General features: G+C 38.0%; 1 protein-coding gene across 2 annotated transcripts in view; it reads right to left on the bottom strand.

The window, feature by feature from the left end:
* PRRG1 (proline rich and Gla domain 1) overlaps positions 1–3,282 on the bottom strand; it is a 202,835-nt gene extending 199,553 nt beyond the window's left edge. The window contains exons 1-5 of one of the 2 annotated variants that reach the window (XM_058291956.2): positions 3,082–3,246; positions 2,429–2,484; positions 2,146–2,255; positions 1,653–1,801; positions 696–853 (exon numbers count right to left, since the gene is read on the bottom strand). The gene's annotated coding sequence lies outside the window, so the exon portion shown is untranslated. Of the gene's footprint in view, positions 1–695; positions 854–1,652; positions 1,802–2,145; positions 2,256–2,428; positions 2,485–3,081 lie in introns of both variants that reach the window. The other variant, XM_058291957.2, reaches the window with a different exon arrangement.
* Between the last annotated feature and the right edge of the window lie 15,874 nt (positions 3,283–19,156).

Below are 19,156 nucleotides of genomic sequence, written 5' to 3'. Positions count from 1 at the left end.
CAAGGGACCTGTGATATAATAAATGTAATACAAAAGTAAAAGTTCAATGATTTTCATTATCCTGGTATTATCTTGTCAACTGCAGCAATTGTGAATTTTCTTTAGCCTTTTTACCTCTACTCAATTTCTGTAATTTTTACCTAAACATCTTTTACAGGTGATGGTTGACAGCTGGAATTTGCACTAATCTGCTGTAATGTGGAGCATAAGTAATGCATTCTGTATTTGATGATGAAAAATAAGATGGAATAATTTGTTCCCAGATATGACTGAGCCAATGAACCTATTTTTAAAGATGCTTTGAGAAATATGAGTGGCCAAACACAGGTGCAAATCACATCATCATAATGACCTACAGTGTTTCATAAACTCTTTTCTCATGGATAAAACCAACGTGCAATAAAAAATAAAAATAAAAAACAAAGAAAACCAAAGTACCTGCAACACATGCAACAAATCCAATACCATCATCAGCACTGATTCTTTTCACACCTAAATTACGAATTCTCAATATACTATTGCATTCATTTTCTTCTTTAGATAACCAAAAAAGGGAATATGCAAATGATCTAAAGAGGTTGTTTTTGAAAGCAATGGGACATAAAATTATTTGAAGTGAAGATTCCTGGCACTTTTCTATGTGTGCAAGTATTTACCCTCTGAATACCAATGACAAAGCTAGAAAGAAAACTCACCTGTTTTCTTCCTCAAGCTCTTCTAGGAGCCTCTGTAGCTTCCCTCTTCCCTTATTCTCTAAGGAAATCAAGATCTGGGCAGGATTTCAAGGCTGGCTCAGAGGTAGTCCTCATTCAAACTTTGGCACTAAAGCTGGATTAACAAATGTTCATCATCTCTGGAAAATAAAACATAAAGTTTTGGTCCCCCCCCCCATTTTGCTTTGAGGATAAGGAAATTTGGAGTACATTAAGAACTAGAAGCATTTATTAGTTTTTAACAATTCATTAGACCTTCATTCCTCCTTTTTAAGACATTTTGATATGATAAAGATGTGCTTTATTACCCTATTGGTGATAGTTCAGTATTTCTTGCCCAAATTTCCAGTTAAATTTGATTGGTCTATTTACATGGGCAAATGAAAGATGGAATTACATTGTCAGTTTAACAATAGTTGATAACTATTAAGAGATATTATTAAAGGTTCTATAATGCTTTTGCTGCCAAGTCCATCAAACTGTTCACCAACCCATATTATTGTTGGTATTGACTAGGTGTAAAAATGCAGCCTGCTCCTAACATAAAAGAGTAAATACATTCTTAGTGGGAAGTAAGGAGCAAGGTAACCTTTCCACAAACAGAAAGTGCTGCTTCAGTAAGACATTTGAACTTGTCATGAAGTCATGAAGGTGGGATGGTAATAATTGAAATGCCAATAAATTATCCCCTCATTCAGTTAGTGTTTAGATTTTTTTAAAACCACAAAATTTAAATACATTATGATTACTGATTAAAGAAGACTGAACAACTCATTTTTAGAGCCATTTATAAGGACTAATCTTGGAGAAAATTAGGGGCAAAAGGAGTATATTTGGGGAGGCAGCTGCAACCTTTCCTGGAAACTAAGAACTTGTTAATACACAGGAGTAAATTATTTTTCAAATGCATTGTTCCAAGCTCCAGAAAAACTTTCTTACCTCCAAGGTAAAAGAACTCCATTCTTTTCTTAATGAGAGGTTAAAGCTCTTTGGTTTTATCATTAAGATGATACTTTAATATTCCTCTTCCCACATTCACTTAATTTCCTTTTCTTATCTCCTTATCTCCAAGTTGAAAGTAAGCCCACCTATTTGGGAAATAATCCTCCTGTTGTAAATTTTGATCTCTCAAATCAGAAAATATGCTTCAACCACTTTATTTTACATATGAGAAAAGCCCCAAAGAGGTAAGGAAACAGTTCAATATCATCTATCATTTTAATAATATGTTTGCCTAAAAAAGGAAGACAAAAGCAATTTCCTATGGAAGCGTACAGGCTGATCTCAGAAATCTTTTGTATCTTTAACTTGTTTGAGAGTGCCAGACACTTCAGGTATGAAATCTTAAACTGAATTCTATGTTAATCTACTGACAGTCAAATGAAGGTACAAGTTAATACACCAAGGCACTGTGATAAATTCATATTCATACCTTCTCTTGGTTGCCTCCTTTCTGCCTTCTTTTTGCATCACATATCCTTCCTACCTTTAGATTCTTTGGCACACACGAGCAGCATTGTCTGATAAGGGCAGGTCAACATACTGAAGTAGCAAAAACGAAAAAAACAAACTGATCAAAGGGGCCTTGACTTCCCTTTAGGTTGAGTAAAGTTTATACAGGAGGTTAAGTAAAGTTTATACAGGTTTCTCCCAGGCCTCTGACCACCCTCACACCCAGCCCTTAGGCTATGGCAAGTGCCTGGAGAGGCCCCTACCTAGGTAGTTCCTCATCTTCCTTGTCCTTTCTCTTCACCTTTGGAGTCCAGATGGCCTAATTAAGGCAAAAGAAAACATTTCCAACTAATTGCAACTTCAGTAAATCACACACCCGTCCTAGTTATCAACCCCCCTACCATCTTACAGTGCTTTTTCACCCACCCACCCACTGCCCTTAAAAAGCTTGCTGGCCTGTTTCAGGAGTTGCTTTCAGACTTATTCGGTTCTCTCCTCCCGTTTTAGCAACCCCTGAATAAAGTTATCCATGCCTGTTTGTGCTGTGCAATTTTTTCTTTGACAAAACCAACAGAAAAGCCTATCGGCTTCTCCATGCTTGTTAACAAACAAAACATTTTATGTTTTTAATCATACCAGCTTATTGCTCCCATAAAGAAGTTGGTTGATACGGAAATGTATTTTTTAGACAAATATTTATGTGGCTGTAAGAGAAAAAAAGTCAATGCTATGTACTGGATTAAAAAAAAAAAAGACTTGCCGGGGCCAGGTGGTGCGTGGCAGGGGGGCTTAGTGAGCGCCAGGCTCCGGTCTTAGACAAGGGAGGAGCAGCCGCAATCAGTTTGACGAGGCGGGGGGCCACAGGGTTGGTCCCCAAAGAATTGCTCTTGCCCTAGTGGCGAGACTGCCCGCTCACCTCCTCCAGCTTAGCTCGCTCCTCACTGCGGCCAAGCCGTTCTCGTCCACGCCGCAGACGCAGCTCTCTACTGCGGCGACAAATTCGGGCGGCCCCTTCTTGCTAACGTGATCCTACTGCCCTGCTAAACGCCGCCAATTCCAACCCGCGGCTCCAAGGGCACCGAGCCGACGCCGCGGCCGCCACATCCTGCGGCGTCCCACGGGCCGCCAGCGCCCCCGTCTGGTTGGCGGACCACGTCACGCGGCTGCCACCCACACCTTCCTCCTTAGGGCCGGCCTTGCCCACTCTGCTGGGCTAGCTGTCCATGGCCAGGCGGGAAGGCCTCGTGAAGGTGGTGCGGCTGCTCTTCTCGTATTCGATCCTCATTGTCACGGCCATCCAGGGTGCGTCCAAACTCAAACTCACGTCTGGCTGTTCTTTGCCAGCATCTTCCAATGCACGGTAAGGCTGGCTGGCCCAACTCCATCCCTCACAAACTGTCGAGCTTCAAGAAATTGTTTCGCGACAAGGACGGCCCAGGGAGAGGCAATTACTGCATTTCGATCTAGCGCCTAGGTGGTGCTGTGGTCCGTGGACCACACTTGGAGTAGCGAGGTTGTAGGTAACTCTTTCTACAATCTAGCAAGCTTCTACAGGCTTCTCTGGATAAAGACTTCCCTAGGCAAATATTCATCACACTCTCTTCCAGCACATGGAGCCAAGGGCGTCATGTCTGTTTTGTTCATCACTTTTTACCTAGAAATTCAAGTGTGTACAGGGACTGCTTTATTTTTTTTTTAAGATTTTTAAAAAATTTCTCCCGGCCCCCCCCCCCCCCCCCCAGTTGTCTGCTTTCTGTCCATTCGCTGTGTGTTCTTCTGTGACCGCTTCTATCCCAGGGACTGCTTTAAACAACACAAACAAATGAAGTTGCTAGGTGTGAGAAAAATATCAGCAATTGCAAGTGGCAACTGAAGCAGTGGAGAGTGGTTGAAACCGACCACTTGGAGAATGGTGGGTGGCTGGATATCTCTTCTCCTTTGGGATGGGAAATTTACATGTATTTAACCATTTTAAAATGTACTATTCATATGTTACTAAATTTTTTTTTTAAACCATAGGACTATACAACGCAAACAAGGAACCCTAATGTAAACCATGGACTATAGATAATAGTGCAATTGTAATCATGTTCTTTCATCAATTGTAACAAATGTCCCACACTAATGCATATATTAGTATTGGGATATATTGGAACTCTGTATTTTTGTATGATTTTTTAATATAAACTTAAAACTTCTCTAATTAAAAATTATACAATTCAGTGGTATTCAGTGAACAATTCATTGGTATTTAGTGTATTCAATATGTTGTCTAACCAGCAGCTTTCTCTAGTTTCAAAGCTTTTCATCACACAATAAAAATACACTATAACCATTGTGCAATCACTCCTGATTCCCCTCCCCACCTCCTCCTTCCCAGGGCCTGATAACCCGTAATTATACATTTTGTGCCTGCCTTCTTTCACTTAGCATGTTTCCAGGTATTATCCAAGTTGTAGCATGTTGTCAGTACTTTGTTCCTCTTTGTGGCTGAATAGCATTTCATTATATGGAAATACCACATTTTGCTTATCCATTCATCCACTGATGGACATTTGGATTGTTTCCACCTTTCTCTGTAGTGAATACTTCTGCAATACACATTTGTGTACAAGTTTCTTTGTGAACATAAGCTTTCATTTCCTTTTTCTAGGAGTGGAATTGCTGGTTTCATATGGTAATTTTGTTTAACTTTTTGGGGAACCACTAAATTGTTTTCCACAGAGGCTTTTGTCTCATGAACTGCACTATTTTACATTCTCACCAGCAATGTAAGAAAATTTCTATTTGTATACATCCTCACCAGCACTGGTTATTTATTTTATTTTATTTTTTTGAGTAAAATCCTCCTAGTGAGTGTGAAGTGGTATCTCATTGTGGTTTTCATTTGCATTTCCTTAATAACCATTGATGTTGAACATCTTTTCACATGACCATTTATATATCTTTTTTGGAGAACTGTCTATTCAAATCCTTTGCCCGCTTTTTCTTTTTTTTTTTTTTAATTAGAGAACTATAGGTTTATGGGAAAGCCATAAAGAAAACAGAGATCCCATATACCTCCCCCCAATAGCAATACCTTGCAATAGTGTTGTTACATTTGCTCCAATTTATGAAAGAATATTATTATAATTGAAATATTAACTATAACCTGTGGATTGCATTAAGACTCACTGCTTGTGTCATACAGTTTTATGTTTTATCCTTAAAATTTTTTTTGTAGCAACCTAGAATTTACCCTTTGAGCCACATTCAAATATATATTAATTTAGTGCTAATTACTTTCACAATATGTGCTACCATCACCACCATACATTACCATAACTTTTCCATTACTCAAATAGAAACTGTATAATTTAAATGTTAAAACATCTTGTTGAGTTGTAGGAGTACTTTATATGGTCAGGATACTACACCCTTATCAGATAATATGCTTTGCAAATATTTTTGCCACTGTGCACGTAGCTTGTCTTTTCAATTTCATGAAAATGTCTTTTTAATTTTTTAAATTTTTTTATTTTTAAAGCTTTAGATTACATAAATGATACATAAAAATATAGGGGATTCCCATATACCCCACCCCCACCTCCTACCATACTTTCCCACATTAACAACAACTTTCACTAGTGTGGTACCTTTGCTACAATTGATTAACACATAATGAAGCATTGCTTCTAACTATGGATTAAAGTTTACATTATAGTTTACACTTTGTCCTGCACAATTTTATAGGTTTTGACAAAATGTATAAGAGCCTATATCCATCATTGCAATGTCATACAGGACAATTCCAATGTCCCAAAATGCCCCATATTACACCCATTCTTCTCTTTCCCTCCCCTCAGAACTTCTTGTGGTCACCACCTTTATATCAATTATATAAAGTCATCCATTGCTTGAATAACAATGCCTACTTTAGTCTATAGTTGCATCCCCTCCTTATGTTTGTTCATTCCTCAATGTTGAAGATTTTAGGATGGTGATGCCCATCTGTTTCTGAGAGGGTGCTTAGATGCCATAGGGCATGTGGATGACATTGTCTTGCTTGCAGTTGTAGATACCCTCTGATTTGGGGGATGGGGGTTATCTATCATCATCCTTTTGTTAGTTGTCCTGGGCAAGTCCAATGAACTGGAGAGTAAGTGTTGCTACTCTGCTGAAATTCAGGGCTCAACTGGCATATGAACAGACTGAAGAGTTAAGTCTCTGGGATATATATTTACGGAGTATAGTACAAGTTATAGGTCAAATAAAAGGGGTAAAAAATTATAAATGAGTTTAACTGTTACATTAGGGAGCATATATATCAAAGTAAGACGCACTGACAGGGTTTCGAATTCCTGAGATTGTCTGTCTTTCCTATAGTGTCTAGATGTCTCCAGAGTCCTCAAGAATCCTGCTGTTTGAGGCATTGTTTACTGTGGCAGTCAATGAGATCCTGCTGAGACATGCATAAGCATAACCTCTGGAATGACCTCCCGACTCACTTTAAAATCTCTTAGCCATAAAAAACTCATTTGTATTTAATATTTCCCCCTTTTGGTCAAGGTCTTTTTCCAGATGCATCACTAGTCAGCACTTGGTAATAGTCCCTTGGTGCCAGGGAGGCTTATCCCCCAGAGTCATTTCCCATGGCCGGGGTGGGGAGGATAGTGCATTTATGTGCTGAGTTTGGATTAGAGAGAGGCCACATTTGAGACAAGGAGGCTTTCAGGACGTAGCTCTTAGGCAATGTATAATACTTAGCTAAGTTTCAGTTTCACAAGAAAAGGTTCACAAGTACACCATCAATATCATGGACCTGATAGTAAAGGTCAGTCTTTCTTCACTAGGTAACTAGGTTCTGCCCATGTACTTGGGGAATTCTTGCTGCTCTATTAGAGAATGTAGCAGGACTCCCCAGGATGGGAATTCAATATTCTTTCAGTTATTATGTGAGTCCCCACCCACCAAGACAATGCCTCATGACCACTTGAACATATTCATATGTCATAGAGGCTTGCCCCAGGTATACCCCTCCCTAAATATCTGCCCATCATTGACACCCTGCAACAGTGATCCTCCCCTGCCACATTTATGATCCTTTTGTGATACAAAATCTCCCCCAAAACAAAGCCAAAAAAAAAACAAATAAAACTAAGAAAATTAAATAATAATAAATAACAAATAAAATATACAAAATTTTTAAAATAGAAATAAAAGAGAAATTTTTTACATTGTGTCTTTCATCAGTGTAAGATCTGTTATCTTGTATGTACAGTGACAATTTCTTCTATATGTTGCCCCAGTGTCCTTTTTCTTTTTCATTTTATCTTCAAAGAAGCTTTAGGTTACAGAAAAGCCACATAAAAATATAAGGGATTCCCATATACCCAATGCCTTCCCCCTTTTCCACTCTTCCCTATTAATAACATTTTACAGGTGGATGGTATATTTGTTACAGTTGATGTATAAATAATGAATCAGTTCTACTAACCATGGTTAATGGTTTACATTATGGTTTACATTTTGCACCATACACTTTATAAGTTATGATGAAATTTAAAATGGCCTTATTAATAAATAATAAAATCCATTATTGCAAGATCATGCAGAACAATTCCCCTGCCCTAAAAATGCCCTATATTACATTTATTCTATTCTTCCCTCCCCTTCCCCTTGGAACATATGATAACCACTAAGTTTCAATTTGAAGAATAAGATTCATAGCTACTTGCAATAATATTGAGGGCTTGACATATTGACGTCTGTTTTCTTTTATTAAGCACTGCCTATCTTCTCGAGAGATTCTTGTCCCTCTAACTGAGAACATAGCAGGACTTCCCAGGATGGGAGTTTAATACTTTCTTGTTTATTGTGTGGGTCTCCACCCACTGAGATAACATGCTATGAAAAGATGAACTCTTACATATTCCATAGAGGAATGCCCCAGGTGTACCCTGTACCGCCTATCCTCCCACACATAACACCTTATACCAGTAACTCTTCCCTGCCGTACTTGCCAAAAGAATATTCCCGCCATTGTAGTTTTAACCACAGACCTGCAAATCCCCAGAGTTCACCTGCTCCTTCCTCCATCCCCTCCCCCCAGTTCCATGGATAGTCCAACCCAACTTCCCCACCCTACTCCCTCTCACAGACCAGCACCACCAAATCCAATCACATCACTGCATCACTCATGCTCATCCACTGTCCAAACACATCTCCATGTTATCACAGATTTTGCCCATATGTCAGGGGTTCTTAACCTTCTTTGTTCCACAGACCCCTTTGCCAGTCAGGTGAAATGAATACTACTGTAATTCATTTATTGCAGACAGTCATAAGTGAAGGAAATGCTAGGTTTAAGGTAGAGGTCAGGGAAAATAAAGATAATAAGTTGATTTTTTTCAATTCAATCTCATGGACCCCCTGAATTCTTTCCATGGACCCCTGGTAAAGAACCCCTGCCATATGGACATCAGCTCACCACCCTTTACTCTCTTTCTGTCTCCTGTTAACCTATCTTCCAGACTCTAGCTCTGTGAGTCTGCTCAATTTGCTTAAGCCATATCAGTGAGTTCATATAATATTTGTCCTTCAATGACTAGCTTACTTCACTCAACATAAGGTGTTCAGGATTCATCCATGTTATCCCATGTGTTAATACTGCATTCCTTCTTTTAGCTAAGTAATATTCCATTGTTTGCTTATCCATTCATCTGTTGATGGACATTTGGGTTGCTTCCATCTTTTGGCAATAATGAATAATGCCACTAAGAACATTGGTGTGCATATATCTATTCGTGTCCCTGCTTTCAATTCTTCTGAGTATATTCCAGCAGTGGGATTGCTGGCTTATATGGCAGTTCTATTATTAGCTTCCTGAGGAACGACCAAACTGTCTTCCACAGTTGCTGCACTATTCTACATTTCCACCAGCAGTGGATAAGTGTTCCCTTACTTCCAAATCCTCTCCAATACTTGTAGTCCTCTGTTTTTTTTTAAATAGCCACCAATCTAATGGGTGTAAGATGATATCTCATTTTAGTTTTGATTTGCATTTCCCTAATAGCTAGTGATGATGAACATCTTTTTGTGTGTTTTTTAGCCACTTGTATTTTCTTCTTTGGAAAAGCGTCTATTCAAATCTCTTGCCCATTTTTAAAATGAGTTGTTTGTCCTTTTGTTTTTTGAGATGTAGGATTTCTTTATATATGCTGGATATTAGGCCCTTATCAGTTAGATGGTTACCAAATATTTTCTCCCATGGAGTAGGCCAAATATTTTCTCCCCTTTTCACTTTCCTGACAAACTCCTATGAAGCACAAATGTTTTCTGATTTTGAGGTGGTCCCATTTATCTATTTTTTTTATTTTATTGCTTGTATTTTAGGTATAAAGTTTATGAAACCATTTTCTACTACAAGATCTCATAGATGTTTCCCTACTTTATCTTCTAGGAGCTTTTCGGTCATGCTTCTTATGTTTAGAACTTTGATCCAACTTGAGTTAATTTTTGTACAGAGTGTGAGATAGTGCTCTACTCTCATTCTTTTGGATATAGATATCCAGTTCTCCAAGCACCATTTGTTGAAGAGGCCATTCTGTCCTAGTTGAGTGGCTTGGTGGCCTTGTCGAATATCATTTGACCATATATGCGAGGATCTATATCAGAACTCTCAATTCTGTTCCATTGGTCAGTATGTCTATCCTTGTGGCAATACCATGCAGTTTTGACCACTGTAGCTTTTTAGTATGTTTTTTTACTAGTTCTTTTTTTAAATTCATTTTTAAAAAATATTACATTCAAAAAATATGAGGTCCCCATTCACCCCCACCGCCCCCACCCCACCACTCCCCCCACAGCAACACTCTCCCCCATCATCATGACACATCCATTGCATTTGGTGAGTACATCTCTGGGCATTGCTGCACCTCATGGTCAATGGTCCACATCATTTAAAGTCAGGTAGTGTGATTCCTCTAATTCCATTTTTCTTTTTTGAAATGTCTGGTTATTCAGGGTCCCTTGCCCTTCCAAATAAATTTCTTAATTAGCTTTGAATTTAGATGGCTTTTATTTTTTATCTTGTGCAATTACTTAAGCTAGAACATCCAGTAAAATATTGAATTCCAGTGAAAAAGTGGGCATCCTTGTCTTATTAATGATTTGGGGGAAAGCTTTCAAGTCTTTCACTATTGAATATGATGTTAGCTGTGGGTTTTATAAAAATTTCATTTTATCATATTGAGGGAGTTCCTTTATATTCCTAGTTTTCCAAATGATTTTTATCTTGAACACCTTCTGGATTTTGTTAAATGCTGTTTTCTCTGTCAATTAAGAGAATCATGACTTTTTCTCATTCATTCTGTTGATAATTACTTTGATTGACTTTATATGTTGGACCACCCTTCCATTCCTGGGTTATATCCAACTTGGTGTATAATTCATTTATTATGCTATTGGATTCAGTATGGTATCATTTTGTTGAGGATGTTTGCATCTACATACAATAAGGGATATTGTTCTCTAATTTTCTTTTCTTGTGATGTCTTTGTCAGCCTTTGGTATCAGGGCAATGCTGGCCTCAGAGAATAAGTTTTTCATCCTCTTAAATTTATTGGAAAGGTTTAAATAGGACTGGCGTCACTTTTTCTTTACATATTTAGTAGAATTTATCAGTGATACCATCTGGGCATAGACTTTTATACTTTGGGAGTATTTTTTCTTACTGGTTTAATCATTTTACCTGTTATAGATCTGTTCAGATATTCTATTTCTTCTAGAGGCAGTTTTGGTAATGTGCATGTTTCCAAGTATTTGTCTATTTCACCTAGATTATCTCATCTGTTAACATATAATTGTTCAAAGTATTCTCTTATAACTAATTTTATTTCTGAATGATTGGTAGTAATGCCTCCAATTTCATTTTTTATTTTAGTTGTTTTCATCCTCCCTTTTTTCCTTTGTCAGTCTATTCAATTTTTTTTTTCAAATTTGTTGATCTTTTCCTAGAACCAACTTTTGGTTTAATTCATTCTCTCTATTGATTTTATATTCTCTGTTTCATTTTCCCTACTCTAATCTTTATTATTTCCTTTTTTCTGCTAGGTTTCAATTCATTTGTTCTTCTTTTCTACTTCCTCAAGACGGAAGTTACTATTTGAGATCGTTCTTCTTTTTAAATTTAGACATTTTTAGCAATAAATTTCTCTCTGAGCATTGCCTTTTTGCATCCCATAAGTTTTTGGTATTTTATGTTTTCATTTCCATTCACTTCAAAGTATTTTCTAATTTCCCTGAGATTTTCCTTTGATACATTGGCTGTTTAAATGTGTTGTTTAATTTTCTTATGTTTATGAACTTTCCAGTTTTTCTTTTCCTATTGATTTCATTTTTTTTATAGTTGGAGAAGATACATTGTATGAATTCAATCTTTTAAAAATGCACTGAGACTTGTTTTGTGACCTAACATATGATCTATCCTAGATAATGTTCCATGTGTACTTGAGAAAATGGTGGAATGTGCTATATATATCTGTTAGGTCTTGTTGGCTTATACAGTTGTTCCTGCCCTCTATTTCTTTATTGATCTTCTGTCAAGATATTATATCCATTATTGAAAGTAAAGTATTTGTTTTTATTTCCTAGGCTGCTCAAACAAATACCATGAAATTGGTCAGGTTAAACAATGGGAGTTTATTAGTATGGTTTTAAGGTTAAAAGAAAGTCCAAATCAAGGTATCAAGGCAATGTTTTCTCTCCCCAAAGACTGCTGTTCTGGGGCTAGCTGCTGGCAATATTTGGTCCTTATCTTGTCACATCGCAAGACACATGGTGACGTCTCCTGGTCTCTCCCTTCTCTTCTGGGTTCCATTGAATTTCAGTTTCTTGCTTCCATGGCTTTCTCTCTGTCTGAATTTAACTCCACTTACAAAGCACTCCGTAATAGGATTAAGACCCATCCTGATAGAGGTGGGCCATACCTTTTTAACTGAAGTATCTGCATCAAAAGTTCCTACCTACAGTGGGTTCACACTCACAAAACTGGATTATGGATCAGACCTAAGAACATGTTTTCTGGGGTAGAACTTCAAACCACCACAGTATTGAAGTCTCAAGTTATTTCTGTTTCTACTTTCAGTTCTGATAATGTTTGTTTCATATGTTTTAGGGCTCTGTTGATATATGTTGTCTTAGTTTGTTATGTCTACTGTAACAAATACCACGAACTCAGTGGCAAAAACAACAGAAATGTATTGTCTCACAGTTCTGGAGACCAGAATCTGAAATCAAGATGTAAACAGGGCCATGCTTCCTTCAATCCTTGGCATTCTCTGCTATCATTGTCCCATAGTTTTTCTGCTCTGTCTTTCTGGCTGCATCCAATTTTCTCTTAGTATAAAGACACTGGGGCGGTGAACTTGGCCCAGTGGTTAGGGCGTCCGTCTGCCACATGGGAGGTCCGCGGTTCAAACCCCGGGCCTCCTTGACCCGTGCGGAGCTGGGCGCAGTGCTGACACGCTCAAGGAGTGCCATACCACACAGGGGTGTCCCCCGCGTAGGGGAGCCCCACTCGCAAGGAGTGTGCCCCATAAGGAGAGCCGCCCAGTGCAAAAGAAAGTGCAGCCTGCCCAGAAATGGGCACACATGGAGAACTGACACAAGATGATGCAAAAAAAAAAAAAAAAAAAAAGGAAAAGAAACAGATTCCCATGCTGCTGACAACAACAGAAGCGGACAAAGAAGACACAGCAAATAGACACAGAGAACAGACAACTGGGGTGGGGGGGGGAAGGGGAGAGAAATAAAGAAAGAAAGAAAGAAAGAAAGAAAGAAAGAAAGAAAGAAAGAAAGAAAGAAAGAAAGAAAGAAAGACACTGGTCATATTGGATTGATGCCCACCCTAATTCAGTTTGACCTCATACTAACTAATAACATCTTCAAAAATCCCATTTCCCATTAAGTACACATTCACAGGCTAGGGGGTTAGGAAATGAACATATCTTTTGGGGAACACAGGTGTATATGTTTATTATTATTATATCTTTTTTTAAAATTTTTTTATTTTTATTTTTTTTAATTATTTATTTTTAAAAATTACATTCAAAAAAATATGAGGTCCCATTTAACCCCACCGCCCCCACCCCCCACTCCCCCCACAGCAACACTTGCTCCCATCATCGTGACACATCCATTGCACCTGGTAAGAAGGTGTGGGAAGGGTAGCCATGGTGGCTGCTGGGTTTGGGGAATGGGAGGAAGAGATGAGATGTGGAGCCGGTTTCGGGACGTCGAGTTGTCCTGGGTGGTGTTTCACGGACAATTATTATTATATCTTTATGAATTGACCCTTTACTCAATATACTGTGTCCTTTTTTCTTATAACTATTTTTATCTTAAAAATCTATTTCATCTGATATTCACATAGCTGACACAGCTTTATTTGGTTACTATTTTACATACCATTTCACACCCATTAAAATGGCTGCTACTAAGAAAATGGAAAATGGAAAATGGTAAATAATACATGTTGGAGAGGATGTGGAGAAATAGAAACACTCATTCATTGCTGGAGCAAAGCCACAAAGGAACACAGTTTAATAGTTCCTCAGAAAGCTATGTATGGAATTACCCTATGACCCTGTAATCCCACTACTAAATATATACACAAAAAAATTGAAAGCAGAAGCCTGAACAGATATTTCCGTATCAATGTTCATAGCACCATTATTCACAATTTCCAACAGATGGAACCAACCCAAGTGTCCATCAACTGATAAATGGATAAATAAAATGTGGTGAGTACATAAAATGGAATATTATTCAACCATAAAAAGGAATGAAGTACTGATACATGTGACAACATGAATGAACCTTGAAGACATCATGTTGAGTGAAATAAGTCAGACACAAAAGGACAAATATTGTATGATGTCACTAACTTGAAACAATTAGATTTAGCAAATTCATAGAGTCAGAATCTAGAATATAGGTTTCCATAGAACAATGTGGGTATAAACAATTGGAAGTTAAGGCTTAAAATGTACAGGATTACTATTTGAGATGATGGAAATGTTTTGGTAATGGATGGTGGTAATTGTAGTGCAACATTGTGAATGTAATTAAGAGTACTGAAATATATATTTGAATATGAGTAAATGGGGAAATGTTAGATTATATATATGGCAAGAGAATAATTTTTTTAAAAAATCCATGTAACTACAGTACAAAAAGTGTGAAGCTTAAGTTAAATCATGGACTTTAATTAATAGTGCAATTATAAAAATGTGCTAACAAATGTTCCACAACAATGTAAGTTGTTTTTAGTGGGGTGGTGTATGGGATTCCTGTATTTTATGCGTGATTGTTCTGTAAACCCACAACTTCGCTAGTAACTGAAAAAACAATACAAGGTTAGAAGAAAATATCAATAAAATTAAAAACAGAAAAGAGAGAAAAATAAGTGAAACTAAAAACTGGTTCTTTAAGAGTACAAACACAATGTTTTAACCTCTAGCTCTGATAAGGAAAATAAGAGAGAAGACACAAATGACCAAAATCAGCAATGGCAGAGGTGACATCACTACAGAGTCCACAGATAGTTTGAAGATAATATGGAAGTAGTATGGAAACATTCTGGAAATAATTTTGATAACATAGATGCAATAGATAGATTCCTTGAAATATACAAACTAAACATTTTTCATTCAAGATGAACTAGATGGGACTTCCAGAAAGATGGAAGATAAGAAATAACCAAGAAAGAGGAGAGGAAGGGACACAGCCTACAGAAAATTCAGATTTTGGCTAGCAAATTTGGTCTGCTTCATTGGAGGGGTAGCACACTTCCAGGCTGGCTAGGGCCAGGACATTGTTTGCCCTGAGAGCTAGAAGGGAGCTAAATATAATTTGCCTGCCCAAACACCCTCCTTAATGCACAGGGCTCATTGCTCAAGAGACAGAACGAGGGAGGGTGTGACTGGCCAAGGGTGGAGAACAGCCTCTGAGAAAGTTTGTGAGCCTTGGTCAGCCCTGAAGACATTACTTCTGCACCAGTCATGCACCTGAGGAGTTACTCTGAATGCATTCCCCCCCTAGCATCTGGTGTCTGAGCTGAGAGGTCTGCCAAAGAGCACCATCAGCTTGGCAGACCAGAAAAGTGCATGAAAAAGGAAAAATAATCATAAATAAATAAAAGAGGCAAGCAGGTGCCTTTACTACCTCTCCAAGGCCCTTGGAAACTGGTCTGCACCACAATACTGGGTTGTTAGCACTGGTTTGAGCAATTAAACAGGGGAAATCCAAATATGTAGAACAAGTTGAACAAAGAGTCAAAGAACAGTGGTAGCACACAGCTAATTAAAAGTAAATTCTGCCATAACCCACTGAATGTACTGGGGGAGAGTGTATAGTACAATGTAAACTATAATCCATGCAATGCAGCAGTGCTCCAAAATATATTCACCGAATGTAATGAATGTGCCACAGTGATGAAAGAGTTTGCTGATGTGGGAGAAGTGGGGGTGAGTGGGGTGTGGGAACCTTTACAATTTTTAATGTAACATTTTTTGTGATCTATGTATCTTCAAAAAATACAATAAAAATCCTTTAAAAAATTTAAATTCCTAGGCAAGAGAGAGAAACTGAACATGAGAGTACACTCTGCATCAGAATCAGATGTGTAGACATCAGCAAAAAATTAGAAGCCATACAAAGATAAAGGAAGAGACAACTGGGCAAATGAACAAACTGAAGCTCCAGATGAGACACTGGACTTGAAACAGCTAATCAAAGAGGTTCCTATAGATCTCCTAAATCAAATCATGGAGTTGAAGAACAGCATGGCTAAAGACTAAAAGACATTAAGAAGACACTGAGTGAGCACAAAGAAAACTGTGAAATATTGGATAGTAAAATAACAAAGCTTATGGGAATGAAAGACAAAATAAGTGAGATTAAAAATACAATAGAGGGGAAACAGATGTGGCTCAAGAAGATGGGTGTCTATCTACAACATGGGAGATCCTGGGTTTGGTTCCCTTTGCCTCCTAAAGATGACAAGCAAGACAACAAGCTGAAGCAACAAGCCGGCATGGCAAGCTGATGCAACAAAGAGACACAATGAGGAAACACAATGAGAAACACAAGCAGGGAATGGATGTGGCTCAAGTGATTGTGTGCCTCCCTCCCATCTGGGTTTGGTTCCTGGTGCCTCTTAAAAAGAGAAGATGGGCAGACACAGAGAGCACCCAATGGACAAACACAGAGAGCAGACACCAAGTACAAACAATGAGAGGGTTGGGAGAAACAAATACTTAAAACAAATCTTTTAAAAGCATACAGTAGAGGCAAACACTAGCAGATTTGAAATCATGGAAGAAAGAATCAGCAATGCAACGGAAAGAACAACTGAAACTGAAGAGAAAGAAGAACAGAGAGAAAAAATGGGAAAATATTGAGCAGTGGCTCAGAAAGTTGAACAATAACATGAAGTGCACCAACACAGATGTTTTTTAAGGGGGATTCCAGAAGGAGACATGAAGGGAAATGGGGCAGAAAGAGTGTTTGAGGAAATAATGGTTGAAAATTTCCCAACTCTCATTGAAAGACATGTATGTCCATGTCCTGGAAACATAGCGTACTCAAATAAAAATAAATCCGAATAGACAGACCCCAAGACACATAATAGGCAGAATGTCAACTGCCAAATATAAAGAGAAAATTCTGAAAGCAACAAGGGAAAAGTGAAATATCACATACAAGGGACATCCAATAAGACTTAATACAGATTTCACTTCAGAAACCATGAAGGCAAGAAGGTAATGGTATAATATAATTATGGTACTGAAAGAGAAAAACTGCCAGCCAAGAATTCTTTATCCAGCAAAACTGTCCTTCAAATATGGCAGTGAATTTAAAATATTCAAAGATAAACAGAAACTAACAGAGATTGTAATCAAGAATCCAGCTCTGCAGGAAACACTAAAGGAGTTCTGCAGCAAGAAATGAAAAGACAAGAGAGAAAGGCTTGGAAGAAAGTGTAGAAGTGAAGACTATCAGAAAGGATAACCAAATGGGCAAAAAGATGGACAAAAATGAGGTTTGACATATGAAAAACAAAGGATAAAATGGTTGAAGTAAGTAATGCATTTACAATAATAACATCGAATGCTTTTTTAAAAGATTTATTTATTTATTTATTTCTCTCCCCTCCCTCCCACCCCGGTTGTCTGTTCTCTGTGTCTATTTGCTGCATCTTGTTTCTTTGTCCGCTTCTGTTGTTGTTAGCAGCACGGGAAACTGTGTCTCTTTTTGTTGCGTCACCTTGTTGTGTCAGCTCTCAGTGTGGGTGGCACCATTCTTAGGCAGGCTGCACTTTCTTTCGCACTGGGCAGCTCTCCTTACAGGGTGCACTCCTTGCACATGGGGCTCCCCTACACGGGGACACCCCTGCATGGCGCAGCACTCCTTGCGCACATCAGCACTGTGCATGGGCCAGCTCCACACGGGTCCAGGAGGACCAGGGTTTGAACCGCGGACCTCCCATGTGGTAGATGGATGCCCTAACCACTGGGCAAAGTCCATTTCCCAACATTACAGGTTAATGGATTAAACTTCCCAGTCAAAAGACATACGCTGACAGAATAGATAGAGAAGAACACATGAGCTATCCATATGCTATCTGCAGGAGACTAACCCAGGATGTAAACAGACTGAATATGAAAGGCTGGAAAAAAATATTACATGCAAGTAGTAACCAAATGAGAGAAGGGGTAGCTATATTGGTGTCAGACAAAACAGAATTTAAATGCAAAAAAGTGATGAGTTGCAGAAGGCCATTATATATTAATAAAAGGGAAAATCCACCAGGAAAGAGTAACAGTGATAAGTATCATACACCTCACCAGGGTGCCCCAAAATACATGAGGCAAACTCCGGCAACTGAAAGGAGAAATAGACATCTCTACAATAATACTTGGATACTTCAGCATGACATTCAGATCAATAGAACTAGACAGAAGATAAAAAAAGAAACAGAGAAATTGAACAATATGATAAAATGAGTTAGACCAGACAGACATATAGAGTACCTTGCATCCTAAATCAGTGGGTTATGCATTCTTCTCAAGGGCTCATTGATCTTTCTCCAGGATGGATCATATGTTAGGTCACAAGGCCAGTCTCAGTAAATAAGGGGGTTGGGGGTATATGGGGACCTCATATTTTTTTAATGTAACATTAAAAATTAAATAAAGACCAAAAAAGACTGAAAGTATACAAAGCAACTTCTCAGATCATAATGGAATGAAAGTGGAAATTAATAAATAGATGGGAAAGAAGAAAATTTTCAAATGTGTGGAAGCTAAAGAACCATGAAGTAAAATATAAGGTAACTAAAAATTTAGAAAATTGTACAGTCTAAAATATAAACCATAATGTAAATCAAAGTGGAACCATGTTTGATAGCTATGTTTCAATATCTGTATATCAGCTGAAGCAAAAATAACATGAACATGCAAAAAGATCATTGCTGGGGAAGGGGGAAAAGAGTTTCATGTTGGATATATGGGAGTCCCCTATATTGTATATGTGAATTACTGTGATCTAAAACTTTTTGGAAGACAAAATTAAAAATTAGAAAAAAAGGATGTAGACACTGAGGAAGAAATGAAAGAAATTGCCTTGCACTGTACATACAGGGCAACACCTATTACAGTGATGAAAGGCAAAATGTCAAAAACAAAGTTTTATAGTATTTTTCCTTTTTTAATACCCCAGTTTATTTTTACTTGATTTTAGTTTTTCTAAGATAGTATGTATTCTATTTCTAATGTTTAAACCTATCACTATTATTTCATTTTCCTATTAACTGAATTTGGCAATGTGTTAGACTTCATTTTTGAAGAAGTTTTGGACAACAGAGAAGTTCAACAATGGCAGGAGAGGAATGTGGGTGTGGGGTGTTATTGATGGGGGGCACATGGGTGGAAGGGAGTTCTCCAGGG

Source organism: Dasypus novemcinctus, chromosome X, assembly GCF_030445035.2.
Source record: "Dasypus novemcinctus isolate mDasNov1 chromosome X, mDasNov1.1.hap2, whole genome shotgun sequence".
Lineage (NCBI taxonomy): Eukaryota > Metazoa > Chordata > Mammalia > Cingulata > Dasypodidae > Dasypus > Dasypus novemcinctus.
The sequence above is the reverse complement of the archived record's forward strand: the minus strand, read 5'-3'. Positions and strand labels throughout refer to the sequence as shown.